Source organism: Balaenoptera borealis (assembly GCF_965194805.1).
Source record: "Balaenoptera borealis genome assembly, chromosome: 13".
NCBI classification, from domain to species: domain Eukaryota; kingdom Metazoa; phylum Chordata; class Mammalia; order Artiodactyla; family Balaenopteridae; genus Balaenoptera; species Balaenoptera borealis.
In genome coordinates this window covers 22,157,277-22,175,800 of record NC_138870.1, presented here as the reverse complement: position 1 = coordinate 22,175,800, position 18,524 = coordinate 22,157,277, and the positions used below count along the sequence as shown (strand labels likewise).

The following is an 18,524-nucleotide window of genomic DNA, read 5'->3' as shown; positions in this document are numbered from 1 at the left end:
ATATCTGTGAGTCTATTTCTGTTCTGTAAATAAGTTTATTTGTATCATTTTTTAGATTCCACATATAAGTGATATATGGTATTTGTCTTTCTCTGTCTTCATTTGCTATGATAATCTCTAGGTCCATCCATGTTGCTGCAAATGGCATTATTTCATTCTTTTTTAAGGTTGAGTAATATTCCATTGTATGTGTGTGTGTGTATGTATGTGTATATATATATATATATATATATATATATATATATCTCACATCTTCTTTATCCATCCATCTGTCGATGGGCATTTAGGTTGCTTCCATGTCTTGGCTATTGTAAATAGTGCTGCTATGAACATTGGGGTGCATGTATCTTTTCAAATTATAGTTTTCTCCAGATATAGCCCAGGAGTGGGATTGCTAGATCTTATGGTAACTCTATTTTTAGTTTTTTAAGGAGCCTCCATACTGTTCTCCATAGCGGCTGCACCAATTTACATTCCCACCAACAATGCAAGAGGGTTCCCTTTTCTCCACACCCTCTCCAGCATTTATTGTTTGTAGACTTTTTCATGATGGCCATGAAGCGGTGTGAAGTGGTATTTTGCTGTAGTTTTGATTTGCATTTTTCTCATAATTAGTGATGTTGAGCATCTTTTCATGTGCCTGTTGGGCCATCCGTATACTCCCACATATTTTGTAACATACCTTTATGTAATACTTACCAATTAAAATTATAGATACTATGGCCATACAGTAATAAATTACTATAAACTTTAATAAGTTAAATTTTAACAACTCAGCCCCTGGCTACTAAACAAATATTTGTTGGGTAAATTAATGAATTAATTAACAAATCTGGCAAGTTGGCAAGTTGTTCAATCTTGAACAGAAAAAAGACACTAGCAAAAGAAGAGGGAAACATCTTTAGGGACTGAATTTTTAGGCAGGAAACTAGTGAAGTGTAGGTCATGTTTCCATTGTTTCTTTTTCATTGGAGTAGGACATGTGAAAGATAAAGGAATCTCTGGGAAGGGAACTACTGGCAATGTAGTTAGTATTCATGAAATGGGCTTAGATACCTGGACCATGACTTAATATCCTGGAAAGATAGGCTCTTGGCTAGAGTGAGATGCATATTGCAAAATGGGGAAGAACAAACATGTTTTCCCAGAGGTTAGCTGACCTGTTCAAGAAGGTTCTACTTTGAAAATGTAGAGAAAGCAAAATAAATTCCCAGATAAAGCCATGATGCTGATTTCTTTGGAGGAGAAAAGATAGGATATGGAAAGAAAAACAAGACTGAGGGAGCTTCTCAGGGATTCACATGAGAAAATAATTTAAAAAGACTGAAAATATTACTTAGAAATTCAAATGCCAAAACACATGTAAAACACATGGATTGTAAATAAAACGAATGCACGTTGCAAAATGTATACACATATGGGAAGTACTAAGACTTGTTGGAAATACTTTTATGAAACAGTTTATCTCATGCACCAAATAAATAATTACTAAAAATCTGATAGGAGGGAGTGTATAATAGTATGATATGTCAAGAAAATACACCTTTAAGGATATCCACAAAATATATACCTTACAAGTGGATGAAAGAGGCAGAAATGATGTTGAACTGACTTTACAGAGGCAACAGATGATGTGTTCTTGATATATTTTACAAAACTGGCAGAGAATCAAGATATAGTAGTAATGGGGATATAATCTGGCCATCTGCTGGAAGCCTTAGTCAGCCAAATACAGAGCATCTGACAAGTTCTTGACTTGCTTGATGAAAATTCTGACTCCCAGAGAGTGAAGGAAAATGTCAAAACTCATCCTTGAAGTGGCAGAGCCAGTATGCTAGCATTTTGTATTTTTATAAAAAGAAAAGAAAATGTATATGATTATGTGTTGGATGCATTTTAATACTTATTTTAAAAACCTCTATAGGGACACAGGAGGAACTGGTAACATTGGCTGCCTCTGGGAAAGAGGGCTGGTGGCTGGGGAACAGGTATAGCAGAGATACTTTTAACATTTTTTTTTTTTTACTTTAGAAATTTTGAAGTGTGCAATTCTATTGCTTATTCCAAAGATAAGTTAAAATAATCAAAGACACCCCCTAAAAAGAAAAAGTTCCAAATTAACATTTATTCTGGGTAACAGGGAAGGACCCTTTTAAGATAAAACATAACATTTTGCATAGCTTTTATTAAACCATTTATATTGTATTGCAGTCATATAATATGAGTAGACCTCTTAAGCAATTTACCAGATTAACCAGAGAATTCCCTGCTGTCTGGAAAATATACTATTTGATACTGAAGGCGCACTGGATGCTCCCAGCTGGGGGTCTCCCTTTCTTGTACTCATGCCTTTGCCTCTCTCCAAGTGGGGTGTGTGCTTAACAAGACTCAGTTGTGTGTGTATTCAAACCTGATTATGTCCATTATACTTGATATTTTAAAACATGTAATTTAATTAAATACTAAACTGATGAGATTTTAAGTGTGGAGTGAAAGAGTTATTATTTCTTGTAAACTTATTTGAATGCTTTGGAAAGACTATGAAAATAAGATGTTAAAACAAGTGCTGTCAGAATAGATTTTGAGCAAGACAACTGTAAAAGACTGGGAAAAAAATCACAAAAGTCTACATGGTTTTAGGACTCCAATACTTCTACAGTGTTGTTACATTTTTACTCTATTTTAAATAAACTGAAAATAGAAATGATAGATGATGTGTTATGGCTCCACAAGAAAGACAATGCAAAATTCCAATCAGCAATCGAACAAAAGGACTTGACCCTCTGTGTTAAAGTTGGATGAGTGAATGTATATTTAAAGGTCTAAGTTAAAAATATACACTTCAGTTTTTTATGTGTTATGATTCTCCACTTTAATAGTTTCTGTTTAGCTCACTGACCACAGACCTTATCCTGTGTTGGCTTAAGTACCTGACTCTTCCACAGGACTCTTAACTTTAGAAGAGGGGCCATATCTTGTTCATCTTTGTAACCCTTGTGTATCATATGGATCTTAGAACACAGTAGATGGTCAATAAGTGTTTGTTGAATAATTACTGTGCCAACAGAGTTGAGAGTGGCACATGTTTTTGCTTAGTCCTGATACTGGGGAGTCACCAGGCCTGTCAACAAAACTTGAGAAGAGTAGAGTAAACAGCCCCAGAGGAAAACTAAATTCAGGAGCTGAGTTAAGAGAAAGAATAACCAGGTTGATGGAAGGAGCTGGACAATCTCATCTTTGATCACTGTAAGAGCTAAAATATGAAGAAAATGTAGAGTCAAAGCCGACAGAAAAGGACAAAGAAACAAGAGGAAAAAAATCAATATATTAGGAGTTCCAAAGCAAGAGTAAGTTCATCTGAAGTGTTATGGCCATGTGCTTCTCAACATTCTTCTACTGACCTTCAAGACGAAATACTCAGAGTGAGCTTTCAACAGATGAAATTCTGGAAACAGTTAAGCTAGACCTAATTCTATAGGAGTTTGTCGGTAAGGGGAAATGAAAGTTTTCTTGGGAGAAAATAACTCAGTCATTTTAGAGTTTGTGATAACCAGGGAGGGGGAAACTTTTCTTAGATGCACATAATAGACCAGAATTTCCCAAAGTGTGTTCTATGGAACATGAGATTGCAATATTCTCTGTACTGCACAGAGTACATTTTCTTATTTATTTATTTGTTCTTCTTCTGGAATGTAATCTCCACAAGAGAACTGGCTCTTCTGGCCTGCCTTGCTCACTGCCACAGGCCCACAGATTTAAATAGTGCCTGGCACATATTAAGTGCCTCAGGAATATTTATTAAATGAAGGGCCAGGGAACAACATGGAGAGGCAGGAATCCGGACAGCCCCAGAGACGGCAGGGACAGAGTTGCACAAATAGGATCACAGGTGAAGGTCATTGTGAAGCAGAAAGAGGCATCAATTACCCAAACCTCCACCACCAAATGGGACATTTTATTTATAAACTGAAAATAAATGGAGCTCCTTTTTTGCCCTCTACAAGGCACTGCAGTAGAGACGCAAGGTTCAAGGCATAGATGCCTGGGAGACTGGTGGTAACCTTGTTAGAAATAGAGAAGGCATATCTCTATGGAAGGTGAAAAGGCTCATTAATTACTTTTATAGAAATTCTTATCTGCTTAGTTTATAGCAAAAAAAAAAGTTCGTTAGCTGGTGAACATAGTTTCAATAATTTAAAAATACAATTTATGAGACTGTTTCATAGTAACTGCAGGAGATACTTTATCGTTCCTCTCTAAATCACTCAAACGAACAGACGGACTCATTATGCAATCATCTAAGTACTCTTAATTAAAGAGATAATGTTCATATCATAATCTTTTAAAAAAATGACTAAGTTGTGAAACTTAAGGACAAAAGAAAGAGAAAAGAGTACTTCCTGCCTTTGCAAATATAATTCCACAGAGAGCAGTGGCTCTCAGCGGTGCTAGAATCACCTGAGAATTTTAAGGAGCAAACCGATGGCAAGTCACAGCCCAGAATTTCTGGGGGTGGGGCCCCAGCCTCAGAAATTTTTAACATGCTCTCTGGGTGAGTCTAATGTGCAGCCGGGCTGAGGACAATGAAAGCAAGAGATGTGAAGGAGGGGAGTACTGGAGACTGTCTTTTATGAGAGTAAATCTGAACCGTAGTGGGAAGTTGGAATTGAAATTCACATCCACAGTTTCAAATCTGAATGCTCTAAATATGATATTTTATGTGGAACTCTTTAACTTCTCAAAATATTAGATATTTTTTTCCATTAAGGATTCAATGTACTGATCTGGAAGTAAACCCTTCAGAATGAATAAGAACTGATCATTAGAGACAGAAAGTCATCACACACTGGAAATGGTCACTATATAGCCAATCAGATTTTTTCATCTTTTTGATATAAAGATTGTGAGCTGCTGAAATAGTTTATTAATGGAGTTTATTAATAGAAAATTATTAATTTTAATTTATTAAAATTATTTCTCTACAAATATTTGAAATTAAAGTCATGTTATATATTTTGGGATGTTTAAATTGAACTCTGCCTAGTGAAAGGGAGACAGACCAGATGATTAAGGAAATTATTTTCAAACAAGAAAGCTTACTTATTTTAACCATGATTAAACTTTGCTGTAGGACTCTTGAAGTTGGTTCGGTGGTACGTGTGGTTCTGGTACTGCAACCACACGTTCCATTTTTAGGAAGATGGCTAACAGGCTGCCCAGTGTGGGTGTGGACAGATGCCCATTCCCTGACTGCTGTGACAGTGTGGCTGACTTCAATAAAGGGACACTCCATTTCCTTCTTCTACTCCTCCCCTTCCCTGTCAATCAGCTTTCCCAACATCATTGTCAGTCCACTGGGCTACTGTTCTATCCCTACTCTAGACTGAATACTTAATTATATGCCAGGAACATACAATACTGCTACAAGATGATACTATTATTATCTCCGCTTTCTAGATGAGGAAAGAGGGGTGTGGAAACACAAGACAACTTCCCTAGTCACTCAGCTAGGTTGGTGAGTTGTAAAGCCAACCTTGGAGCTTAAGTCCATCTGGCCCAGAAGTCCATCTCAAAAGCATTATATTTGCTCTTTCATCCTTTCACTGTGGATGGATTCCCAGGTCACACTCTGAGCTGCTGCCCACTGGAATCAGATCCTGTCTAGCCAGTCTGCAAAATGGAACATTTCTGCCCTTTCTTACTTCCCACTACATGGATCAGTCACCCTGACCGTGGATACCACACCCAGGATATGTGGCATCTAGGAAGATCCCACCAAAGGAAAAAACTAGGGATAGCCTGGAAAATCAAAGCATGCCCCGCTGCCCACGACCTGTAGTTTTGCTTGAAGAGTGAGTGCATCGGTACTTTAGTCTCTCTCAGCAACAATTTCCTCTTATTCCCCCGGAGAAGGGATCATGGTTGCTTTCTGGCTATTGCCATTAGATTTTCCCTCATGCAATGGAGCTAGACACTTCTGCTATGATTTCTCCCATTGGAAGGCCCCAAGAGCCTTCTCCATAATCAGTAGATCAGGTCTCCCTGCAATCTTTATAACCAAATATTAAAAAGATATATATTTAAAAGCAAATGATGGCTGTTACCATTGCTTCCCTAAAAGTATTACAGTTCCATAAAAAGGAGGTGGCTGGCTTTTATCCAGCACTACAAATATTTCAAATTAGAACCATTGACTTATTGAATGCCTTTGCATAATTTACTGTAAGAAGCAAAAATTCACCCACTCAGAACCTGGTTAACTGCCAGGAGAAATAAATGTCATGCTCTTTAAAAAAAGAAAGAAAGAGGGGAAAAAAAATGTTAATTGTTGTTTATGCTGACAAGCATGGTAAATTAGTCCCCTAATGGCATAAAGGTATCCAGTGTTGCTTAATCAACATAAAATTATTTGGAGGCTCAGAATATCTGGCTCTGTGAGTCACATTAGACTCCAATCTATTCTCATTTGCATCTGAAATGATACTGTTCACAAATGCAGTAGATCTTGTCTGAGGAGACCCACTTAGGTGAAGAGTTCTCGAAAGAACTTATTACCTTATAGTAAAAATATTTTGGATAAATCATGAAGATGATCAATTATATACAATTAAAATACCTAGGAAAATACAAGTATGACTTTGAATCAGGGTGCTAAATTTGTTTTTGTTACTGACAATTTCAAATATTTTAAAAAGAAACTTACTCAGAAGGTCCAGTTGCCCCAAGTCAATTTTTAAAGAAGTGCTAAGCACATTAGACTCTAGCTGCTGAGTCTTGGGCCTTATACAAGGCTCTTTAGTTGATAATAATATAAGGATTTTATTATAAGTAAGTAGATGCTATACGTAGATTCCATAAAGAAGATCCTTGAAGAGAATATGGTAGCAAGTATACTAAACAGTGTTTGTCCTTTGAAAAGCTTAGTAATAAAGCAAGTTGAGAGTGAGTAGGAAATTTACTGGGATTCAAATCTTAGAACTTGGAAAGTGAACAAAAGAATAATGTTTGCTGATCTATTTATTATCATATTAAATTCCATACTTGTTTTCTTAATGTTTCATCACTGCATGTAATGTACCATACTATGGAAAATATCAAGTCAGTGCCATAAAGTAAACATTCTGGACTCAGCTGCATTAACAGCTGCACAAATAGATTGAATACTAGAGTGTGTTGTTTAGGGACTCAGGTTGATGGAATGCTATCAGGAGTTAGCACAGTGGACACCTGGTGTTTTGCTTGCTCAGTGTTCCTTCTTCTTAAATATAACATGTCTGTCCTTTTGGGGATCACCCCTGCACTCTGAGTCCACATGGTTCCAATCAGGTGACTATATACTTGACATCAGGGGTGGGGTACATGTTCCAGGCCTGGCCAATGAGAATACAAATCCTCTTGACCACTGGGATTCCTTCAGATTTGGCTACCTGACCCAAGTCAGGCCAATTAGAGTCCATCTCAGGGCTTCTGGAGCTGCCAGGAAAGATATGCACTTTTGCAACAATGGGGTTGCTGAATTCATGGGATGTAAAGATGAATGAAGCTAATGGTAATTATTTTTAATGTTACACATAAAATATATGCCTGGAAATAAACCAAAAACGAAGAAGAACTTAGACATGGAGAGAGGCAAATACCTGAGGATGTTTGAACACTTGGATTCTGTTCTAGCCAAAGCCCTTGAATCTCCCAGATATGTGAGTCATCATTTTTGCTTTTGCTTCAACTAACATGATAGTACGTTCTGTCCCTTACAAATAAGTTATCTTATTAATACATGTAATTCAGATAGTGGTAGCAATAAGTAGCTATTTTAAAAGTGGCAGAGAAATGTGATAATTAGGCAGAAATTTTAAAAGAAAAAAGTGTATGCACATCAAATAGCACACAAAGCAAGAATATATTTTTATTAGACCATTTCAAAATTTAGATAGGATTATAGAATGTTAGGACTATAGAGATTACTCCTTTCAACTTTCTAATTTTAAATTTATAAGTATGTAAACTGAGGTCCAGAAGGAAACATCTAAAATGTTCGGTAAAGGTTATTGACAAATGCTTCCATGTGATTATAAAAATGGAAGTGGATATTGGACTGCTGAAGGATCTTAAAAGATTTCAATTTCTCAAGGGCAACTGTGAATATTAGGAACCAAATCAATGCTATTTTTCATGCAGTTTAATCTAGCCTAAAAGAACTTCCGGAGTGAAATAGAATGTGATTACTAATTTTTTTTTAAATTTTTATTTATTTATTTATTTATTTATTGGCTGCATTGGGTCTTCGTTGCTGTGCACGGGCTTTTCATTGTGGTGGCTTCTCTTGTTGCGGAGCACGGGCTCTAGGTGCGCTCAGTAGTTGTGGCTCGTGGGCTCTAGAGAGCAAGCTCAGTAGTTGTGGTGCACAGGCTTAGTTGCTCCGTGGCATGTGGGATCTTCCTGGACCAGGGATTGAACCCACGTCCTCTGCATTGGCAGGCAGATTCTTAACCACTGTGCCACCAGGGAAGCCCCATGATTACTAATTTAAAAACAGTTAATTCTTTTTCCTTAAAAGTGTCTTTGCTCTTCCTTCAACTAGGAAATGTAGCTAAAATTTACAAACAGATATGCATTCAAATACATGAGTCTGTTTATATCATATTAAGATATTAATTAGTTTGTTTACTCTTTAAAGAAATAATAAACACTAACCCTGTTGAAGTGGAACTTTGGTTAAAATTATAGTTAATTATAAATTAACTTTAATTTCTAAGTAACTATCAGTATTTTCCCATTACAGAGTTGATGTAGTCATTAGGAAAAATGGACATCATGGAACCCAAACAGCTGGCTGACATAGATAGCTTTAACTCTTCCATAAATTGACTGTTGTGAAATGCTGGCATCACGGCAGTGGTTTTGAGGACACTGCATCTGTCTTTTAAAATTACACTTGGGGAAAAATAAAACCCAGGTGACTGGTACTTTGAAATATGTTTTGTTATTTATTTTAGTCATTTACTAACTTATAATTGTGAATCTGAATGCTTGTGGAATTATGGGTTGGACTTTTTATGGGCAGATTTGAAAGGTTTCAAAACAGAAAAGGAACCATTCATCCCATCTTTGAAAAACAACAAAACACAATGGAAATATTTCACACCATATGGAGATAATATATAAATATCGAGAGGATTGTGTCAATTCATTGTCAGTATAAACACAGGGCACACTTCCTACTCTTTGTCTTTTGTGAAAAATATACATACTAAAACAAAGCTAAGCCCATTGTTAGCTTTAATTATGAAAGGTAACAGGTTACAGCAAGTATGCTCACCTGAAAAAATAAGGTTATCAAGTCTCATTTAAAATAATCATTGAAAGCTCAAAAATTGAAAAAACACAACAAAGGCATGAACATTGATCAGAAGAAAATATAAATAGACATTGAATGAAAAAGACTGAAGCCACTCAATTCATGTTGGAAACTCCATGATTAGCAGCATTTTTGGTATTGATACATAGACCAGCGACTTGAGCTACTGTAATAATTCGGCAAATGATTGACCACATTCTGTGTTGTTAAAAAGTCATTAAAATTTTGCTTGGCTGATTACATGGTAATTATACAGAAACTGTGGTATGGAAGAGCTATTACTAATAAGCATTGAGAATATAACATGAAAAAATACAAATAGAAGCAAACGATTATTTATATAATAAAAATGCTGGTAGTATTTCCTCTGTTCAAAGGGTCAAATGAAAATCTTCAGAAATTATGTGGAACTCAACATGAAAACCAGCTCAAATATTAACATGTTGCTAGTCTGTAACGGGCCCCGGACTAGAGCAGGTCTTTCACTGCTGTTTTGGTCTCTAATGTTCCCTTAGGTATAGGCTTTAATAAACAACTTGCTTCAGGTCACACCCTTCCTTAAAAAATCAAATAATATAGAAGTGAAAACTGTTAAAATGAAAATACTCCTTTATTCATGTGTGATTATTCTCCAAGAGTTTTCTATATACATGCAAACATATCAGGGCCAGGACTAGGTTATGGTGAGTGAGGCATCTAGGGTCTAAAATTTACAGAGATACTGAGAATTTTATGCCCTAGGCATCTCACTCACTTCCCCATAGTCCTGGTCCAGAAACATGTGCAATTATATGTATACAATTTTATACAAATTTATGTACAATATATTTGAAATCAAAATGGGATCGTAGTGTATGGGTGTAACTTGCTTGATTCACTCAGCAATATATGGCAAGCATCCTTCCTTGTGAGTATATATAGATCTGTATCATTTTTTCAAATATCTGCATAATATGCTATAATCTGAATGTAGTATAATTTATTAAATCCCCCCTCTGCTGATGGACACATATCACTTCCAGTGTGGGAGTACTGCTAATAATATTACAATTTTATACACACAGTTTTGTGCAATTGTGTATTTCGGCAGGACAGATTATTGTCAGTAGTGCAATTGTGCATTCAACTAACGTTCACATTTTAAAGGTTTGTGGGTACTGACAACTTTCCCTCTAAACTGCAGCAATGTCAAATCAAACTTTCGGAGATGATGGAAATGTTCTCTGTGTTGTCCAGTATGGTAGCCGCTAGTGACATGAGGCCATTGGTCGCTTGAAATGTTGTTAGTGAAACTGAGGAACTGAATTTTAATTTTATTTCATTTTTTTAAAGTATTTATTTATTTAATTAATTTATTTTATTTATTTGGCTGCATCTGGTCTTAGTTGCAGCACACCGGCTCTTCATTGTGGCACGCAGGCTTCTCTCTAGTTGTGGCATGCGGGCTCTAGAGCACGCCAGCTCAGTAGTTGTGGTGCGTGGGCTTAGTTGTCCCACGGCATGTGGGATCTTAGTTCCCTGACCAGGGAGCGAACCGGCGTCCCCTGCATTGGAAGGTGGATTCTTAACCACTGGACTTCCAAGGAAGTCCCTTTATTTCATTTTAAATATAAAATTTTCAATTGATTGTCTTTGATTTTCTTGGTTTATGACCACTGGCTAGGGCATCCATAAAAACATTGAATAATAGCTGTGTATAAGCAGACTTTTCTTGTTCTGAGCTTTAATCAGAATTCTTCAAGAGTCACATCTTATGTGTGACATTTGTTGTTGGTTTCTGATAGGTTGTCTTCATCAAAGTAACAGAAAGTGCTGGTGGGCTACCCTCGAAGCCATTCTGTAACCTCTAACTATGGATGCTGGAGAGCCAGTTACTTACTTCCTCTGTTAAGGGGAAGTCTGCTGGCATCTTAAGAGAGAGATCATTTGAATCCTCTTAAGGGTTAGGCATCAGTGCGTGTGTGAGTGCAGAGCTTGTTGGCAGTTCTCCTTTTCCTACATCCAGTCTTGAAGCCTAGAGCTGTGGCAGCCCTCCTGATAATAAGCAACCAGCATGAGAATGAAGAGCTGACAGCTAAGCATGGTCAAAACACAAGGCTGGAATGAACCTGAGTGCCGAGTTATATTTTTAGCTCACTGACCCAGTTCTGAGACTGTCTGCTTCTGAAATTCCTGTAAAATAAATACAAAAACGTTATTATAGCTTAAACCACCATTCACAGAGTTTTCTGTTACTTTCCACCAGAGCATTCTTAACCAGTACTTCAAGTTAAGAACACTTTTTTTCTATTCCTAGTTTTATAAGTATTATTAAAACCAGAAATGAATGTCATGATCAATCACATATCTTTTCTAATGTAAATTTCAAAGAACAACAACAAATACTTAAATAATGCCAAATATGTGGAAGGCATTGTTCTAAGTTTTTACATTTATTAACTAATGTAATCTTTATAAAAACCCTATGGGGTAGATACTATTATTATTCATATTTAAAAATGAGGAAATTGAGACACAGAGAGGTTAGGTAAATTGCCTAAGGTCACATAGCTAGTAAGTGACAGAGTCAGTATTTGAACCTATACAGTTTGGCTCCAGGATCCTGGATCTTAGTCTACCTCTAGCACTTATTATAGTATTGAAAAAATGATACATGGACCACAGTATGTATTTCTCAATTCTATCATTATTTTATTATTAGTTGTCTTTATCATAAGAGTTACCAACAGAGCTATTTGACTGAACTAATGTCAAGTGAATATGAATTATTTTATTACTTTTAATTGAATTATAATTAATATACATATTACATTAGTTTCAGGTATATTACATAGTGATTCAATATTTTTAAATATTATGAAATGATAATAATAAATCTAGTTCCCACCTGTCACCAAAGTTGTTACAATATTATTGACTATATTCCCTATACTATGCATCACATCCCTGTGACTTATTTATTTTATAGCTGGAAGTTTGTACCTCTTAATCTCCTTCACCTATTTCATCTGTCCCTGAACCCCCCTCCCCTCTGGTAACCAACTGTTTGTTCTCTATATATGTGAGTCTGTTTCAGTTTTGTTTTGATTGTTCATTTGTTTTGCTTTTTAGATTCCACGTATAAGTGAAATTATACAGTGTTTGCCTTTCTCTGTCTAACTTATTTCACTTCACATAATACTCTCTAGGTCCATCCATATTGCTGCAAATGGCAAGATTTTATCATTTTAATGACCGAGTAATAGTCCATTGTGTATATATATATATATATACCACATTTTTATCCATTCATCTATCAATGGACACTTACGTTGCTTCCATATCTTGGCTATTGTAAATAGTTTTGCAATGAACATAGGGGTACCTATATCTTTTCAAATTGTGTTTTCATTTCTTCAGATGAAAACCCAGTAGTGGAATTGCTGGACCATATGGTAGTTCTATTTTTAATTTTTTTTTTAGGAAACTTTATACCCTTTTCCATAGTGACCGCACCAATTTATATTCCTACAAACAGTGCATGAGACGTCCCTTTTCTCCACATCCTCACTAACACTTGTCGTTTCTTGTCTTTTTGATAATAGCCATCCTGATAGGTGTGAGGTGGTATCTCATTGTGATTTTGATTTGCATTTCCCTGATGATTAGTGACACTGAGCACATTTTCATGTGTCTGTTGGCCATCTATATATTTCCCTTGGAAAAATGTCTATTCAGGTCCTGTGCCCATTTTAAAATCAGGTTGTTTGGTTTTTTTTGATATTGAGTTGTATGAATCCTTTATATATTTTGGATATCAACCCCTTACTGGATACATCATTTGCAGATATTCTCTGGTTCAGTAGATTGCCTTTCATTTTGGTTGCTGGTTTCCTTCCCTGTGTGAAAGCTTTTTAGTTTGGTGTAGTCCCATGTGCTTAATTTTGCTTTTGTTTCCCTTGCCTGAAGAGGCATATCCAAAAATATGTTGCTAAGACCAGTGTCAAAGAGATTACTGCCTATATTTTCTTCTAGAAGTTTTATGGTTTCAGGTCTAACATTTCAGTCTTTAATCCATTTTGAGTTTATTTTTGTATATGGTGTAAGAAAGAAGTCCAGTTTCATTTCTTTGAATGTAGCTGTCCAGTTTTCCCCACATCACTTATTGAAGAGACTGTCTTTTTCCCATTGGATATTCTTACCTCCATTGTCATAAATTAATTGACCATGTAAGTGTGGATTCATTTCTGAGCTCTCTATTCTGTTTCATTGATCCATGTGTCTGTTTTTGTGCCAGTATCATAATGTTTTGATTATTGTACCGTTGTATTATAGTTCAAAATCAGGGAATGTGGTATCTCCAGACTTATTCTTTTTTCTTAAGATTGTTTTGGCTATTTGGGGTCCTTTGTGGACCCATACAAATTTTAGGGTTATTTGTTTTAGTTCTGCGAAAAATGCCATTGGTGTTTTGATAGGGATTGCATTGAATCTGTAGATTGCTCTGAGGAGTATGGACACTTTAACGATATTGTTTCTTACAAATGCAATACTGTTGCATTTCTATATACTAATAATGAACCATCACAAAGAGAAATGAAGAAAACAATCCCATTTACAATTGCATCCGTATATTATTTTTGTATCCTGCAACTTTACTGAATTCATTTATTAGTTCTAATAGTTTTTTTTGGTGGATAGTAATTCAGTATTTTAATGTCAGTTACATAATTTGCTATAAAAAGAGAGCACCAGTAAAATTCAATCGATCAAGCTTCAAAGGAAATCTTAGTTTTTCATACTCAATTTATTTTCTTAAAGAGTTTGATTCACAAATTCATTTCTTAGACTTTTTTTTTTTTCTGGGACTCGCATGAATAATATCCTTTTCTTATTCTTCCTAAAGTTGGAGTTATAATAGATGAATTAAGGCAATTTTTCCCATTTCTTTAACATGTTCTTACTTTGGCCAGAATTTCTTTCTTTTTTTTTTTTTAATAACTTTTTTTGTTTGTTTTATTCTGCATTTCTCATATGACAGTCCCAAACCCAACACTTGTTTTTGTTTTCTGCCTTTCTTATTCTGTCAGCATCTATGTCAGCACACTTTTTCCCAATAGCATATGCAATCTGATCCTCATCTGGTGGGTACACATAGGCCCTCAAAGATCCTGGCTCTCTAGCATGGGAACCTGAGTCCTTCCTTTCGACTACACCCATGTATGTCTGTGCTTGGGGCTCTGCCTTGGTCCCATCACCTTTGAGGTGTCCTTAGGCCAGGAGCACCAAACACGTTATATGCCAACTCTGAATAAATACAGGGGGCTGCTTGGAGCCCAGGGTTGAGGGTAAGGTGGCAGGCTGTGTCTGGGTTCCATTACAAAGAATGCTGTGCTTGACTGGCAGTGTCTGCCATGGCAACACCAACTAGACATGTCTGGAATGAGGATATTGGGAGAAGAGGCTACATGCTGGCCACAGGTTTAGAAAGGGACAAGGTGTACGTTCTATCCCTGCCTTAGGTGGTTGTTCTGTTTCCCAGGCTGTGTTGTCTCACTGGCCAGGAGGCTGAGGGGGCAGTCTAAAGACCATGAAGCTGCAAGTGGCTTCCCCAGGCCCTGGATCGGAGAGCATGAGCCCCAAGCTACAGGGAGCTTGGAAGGGCAGCCTGTGCAGGGCCCTACAGGGGTCTACATGCTGCAGGCCATGCTGGCATTAGCTCCTTGTCCTCTGGAGTCAGTTTCATCCAGGCAAAGCCAGCTGGCTGGCTGTCAAAGAGTCAGATACAACTTGGGGGTAAAAACACTTTTCCATGGCACTTACATAGAAGTGTACTGGCTGTCAAAGAGTCAGATACAACTTGGGGGTAAAAACAGTTTTCCATGGCACTTAATCTCTGGATACACTTTCCAAACTAAAAAGGTTTCTCTTCTATGTGCTACTGAGAAATCAAACTAGAGTAAAAGGACAGTCTTACTTTAATCAAGTTCCAGAATGAGGACATACAGCTTAGAAAAGCACTGTCTCAGCAGAAGATGCAAGGATGTGTGTAAAAGAATGTTTCTAGAAAATACCAAAGGCACCAAATATAACCCCAACTTTGCCTTCTGCTTCTCCTTGATGCCACTCCATACCCCAGGTGGGGAGGCTACTTTGTCCAGCTGACTTTGGGAATGTCATAGTGCTCTGTGAGTGTGTCCAGGTGTCTGTTGAAGTCCTCTTCTCTCTGCTTGTGAGTATTAAATGCTTTCTTCAGGATTTGCCGCTTCTCCTGCATCTTCCATTTGCCGCTTCTCCTGCATCTTCTTGATGCCTGGGCCGGTGCCTACTTGTGCAGGCTGCACCGCTTCTCCTCCTCGTTCTTTTTGCTTGTTCCCATCGCATCCAGGAGTTTCACCTAGTCTTTGTCCTTCTTTTTCTTCTTCTGCTTAGTCACTCTGAGCTCTGCGATGCCTTTCAGCTTCAGAGGCCCCTTCTCCACAATTTCTTCCTTTTTCTCCCCCTCCTTCTTTGATCAAGGACAGTCATGCTTTTTTCCTCTGTCATCCAAGAAAAAGTTGCATAGACAAACAAAAAAAGGGAACAAGGACTTAATACTCCCACCTACTCCTGGGTTTTTGTGTCTCATCTCTTTTGTTCTATCTTTACTGTGCATGACTCAGCATATGTGGACAATATCTTAAAATCCTGTTGGCACTCCATAAATTAAAATAACAGAGCCTCCTGACAGCAGTAGTTATATAAGTAAATGTAAACCAAGATTATCTATGATGCAGGGCACAATGGGAATTACTTTTCAGCTTTGTATAAGTTGACAATAGAGAATTATATTGATACTTGATAATCTTTAAAGGCATTTGTTGTATTTTTCCTATTTCCTATTCTTTATGTATCCATTGGAAGTATAATGAATTCAAATTAACTAAGTATGAGTTGTGAAAAAGATAATATTAGTAAGATGACTCCAGTCTAACCATCATCATAGGCTTATTCTTTTACCATCACCTAAAGAAGATAAGGGTTTTTTTGTGTGTATATAAGTATAGTGACATTTAGTTCATAGATTTGTCATCATCATCTTTATTATCATTTCAATATGATAATGATAATATTATAAATTATCATAATCATAATTATCACCATTATGTGAGATTTTGTATATTTATCATTTAATATAATTCTTTTTCTAGTGATTCTTTAAAAAAAATTATTGCTAGATGTATAATTAAATGTCAGTGAATCAAGAGTGGCCAAGATGGTGGAGTAGGGAGACCCTGAGCTCACCTCCTCCCACAGGCACACCAAAATTACAACTATTTACAGAGAAACTATTGATGAGAAGGACCTGAAGACTAGCAGAAAAGATCTTCTACAACTATAGATATAAAGAAGGAACCACAATGAGATGGGTAGGAGGGGCAGAAATGTGGTATTAGTCAGACCCATACCACCAGGTAGGCAACCCACAAGTGGGAGGATAATTACAATTGTAGAGGTTCTCCCCAAGGAGCTAGGGGTCTGAACCCCACACTTGGCTCCCCACTTGAGGGGTCCTGCACTGGGAAGATGAGCCCTCAGAGTGTTTGGCTTTGACAACCAGCAGGGTTTACTTTTGGGAGAGCCAGGGGACTGTAGGAAACAGAAACTCCACTCTTAAATGGTGCACACAAAATTTCACATGCTCTGAGATCAAGGGCAGGAGCAAGCACTTGAAAAGAGCTTGGGTCAAATGCACTTGCTGATCTTGGAGAGCTTCTTGCAGAGGCAGGAGGCAACTAGGACTTACCCTGGGGACATAAACACTGGCAGCAGCCATTTTTGGGAGTTTATTCTACCACAAGGACACTAGTACTGGCAAATGACATTTTGGAATCCTCCCACTATCTTATTCGTGCTGGGACCCGGTTCCACCAACCAGCCAGTTGGCACCAGTCCTGGGACAGCCCATGCCAAATAGCTAGCCAGACAAGGACACAGCCCCAACCACCAACAGGGCAGTTGCTTTAGGACCGCCTGAACCCCCAGCCTCCCTGGGACCTGGATCCATCCACCAGAGGGCCCAGGACCTGGTTCCACCCACCAGTGGGCAGTCACTAGCCTGGACTCCCAGGGCCCCACAATTAGTTGCCAGGACATGACCCTACCCACCACCGGGCCAACACCAGATCCAGGACCTGTGGGCACCAGCCCACCAGCAAGCCCACAGCAGCTTCACACCCCTGGGCCGCAGCCAGCCACCCCAGGACCTGGCTTCACTTACTAGGGTGCCCTGGGACACCCCCAAGGGCTCTGCAGCCAGCCGCCTCATGACCTGACCTCACACACTAGTGGGCCTGGACTGGGACTTTGTAGGCCATGAACAGCCACTTGTGGCAGGAACTGGCCCTGCTTACCAGTGGCCAGCAGCCTCTGTACTCAGCAAGGCCTGCTGACTAACTGGACTGAGGGTCAGTCATGCCTACCAGCATGCCCAGAGTAGTCAGCCCACCACAACAAAAGGCTCACACAGCCCACATAGATGATGCCTCTAGAGCATATAATGCTGGTGACCAGAGTGGAGTGTGCTGCTAAGCCCCATAGGACATCTCCCATATAAGGCCACTTCTCCAAGATCAGGTAGCCAGACTACCAAATACATAGAAATAAAAATGGAGAATTAAGCAAAATGAAGTGACAGAAGAACAAGATAAAGCTATGGAAGAAGAATTAAGTGAAGTGGAGATAAGCAATCTGCCTGATAAAGAATTCAAGGTAATGATCATAGAGATGCTCAAAGAATTTGGGAGAAGAACAGATGAGAAGTCAGAAGTTTCTAACAACAAGTTAGAAAATATGAAAAAGAACCAAACAGAGATGAAGAATACAATAACTGAAATAAAAATTACACTAGAAGTAATCAACAGTAGATTAATAATACAGAGGAACAGATCAGCAAGCTGGAAGGCAGAGTAGTGGAAATCACCCAAGCTGAACAGAAAAAAGAAAAAAATTTTTCAATGAGGGCACTTTAAGAGACCTCTGGAACAACATCAAGTGTACTAATATTAGCACTAACATTAGGGGTCCCAGAAAGAGAAGAAAGAAGATGGCAGAGAACATATTTGAAGATATAACAGCTGAAAACTTCCTTAACCTGGGAAAAGAAACAGACATCCAAGCACAGGAAGCACAGGGAGTCCCAAACAAG

The 18,524-nt window shown here is 37.8% G+C and overlaps 1 protein-coding gene and 1 pseudogene across 8 annotated transcripts in view; one reads left to right on the top strand and one right to left on the bottom strand.

The window, feature by feature from the left end:
• The window catches only part of LMNTD1 (lamin tail domain containing 1), a 419,515-nt gene that overhangs the window by 74,503 nt on the left and 326,488 nt on the right, over nt 1–18,524 (top strand). The gene's annotated exons all lie outside the window — the stretch shown is intronic.
• LOC309609633 (protein FAM32A pseudogene) lies at nt 12,619–17,153 on the bottom strand (annotated as a pseudogene). The gene is made up of 2 exons: nt 17,124–17,153; nt 12,619–15,845 (listed from the first exon to the last, which is right to left on the bottom strand). The product of its transcript is annotated as a protein FAM32A pseudogene (transcript).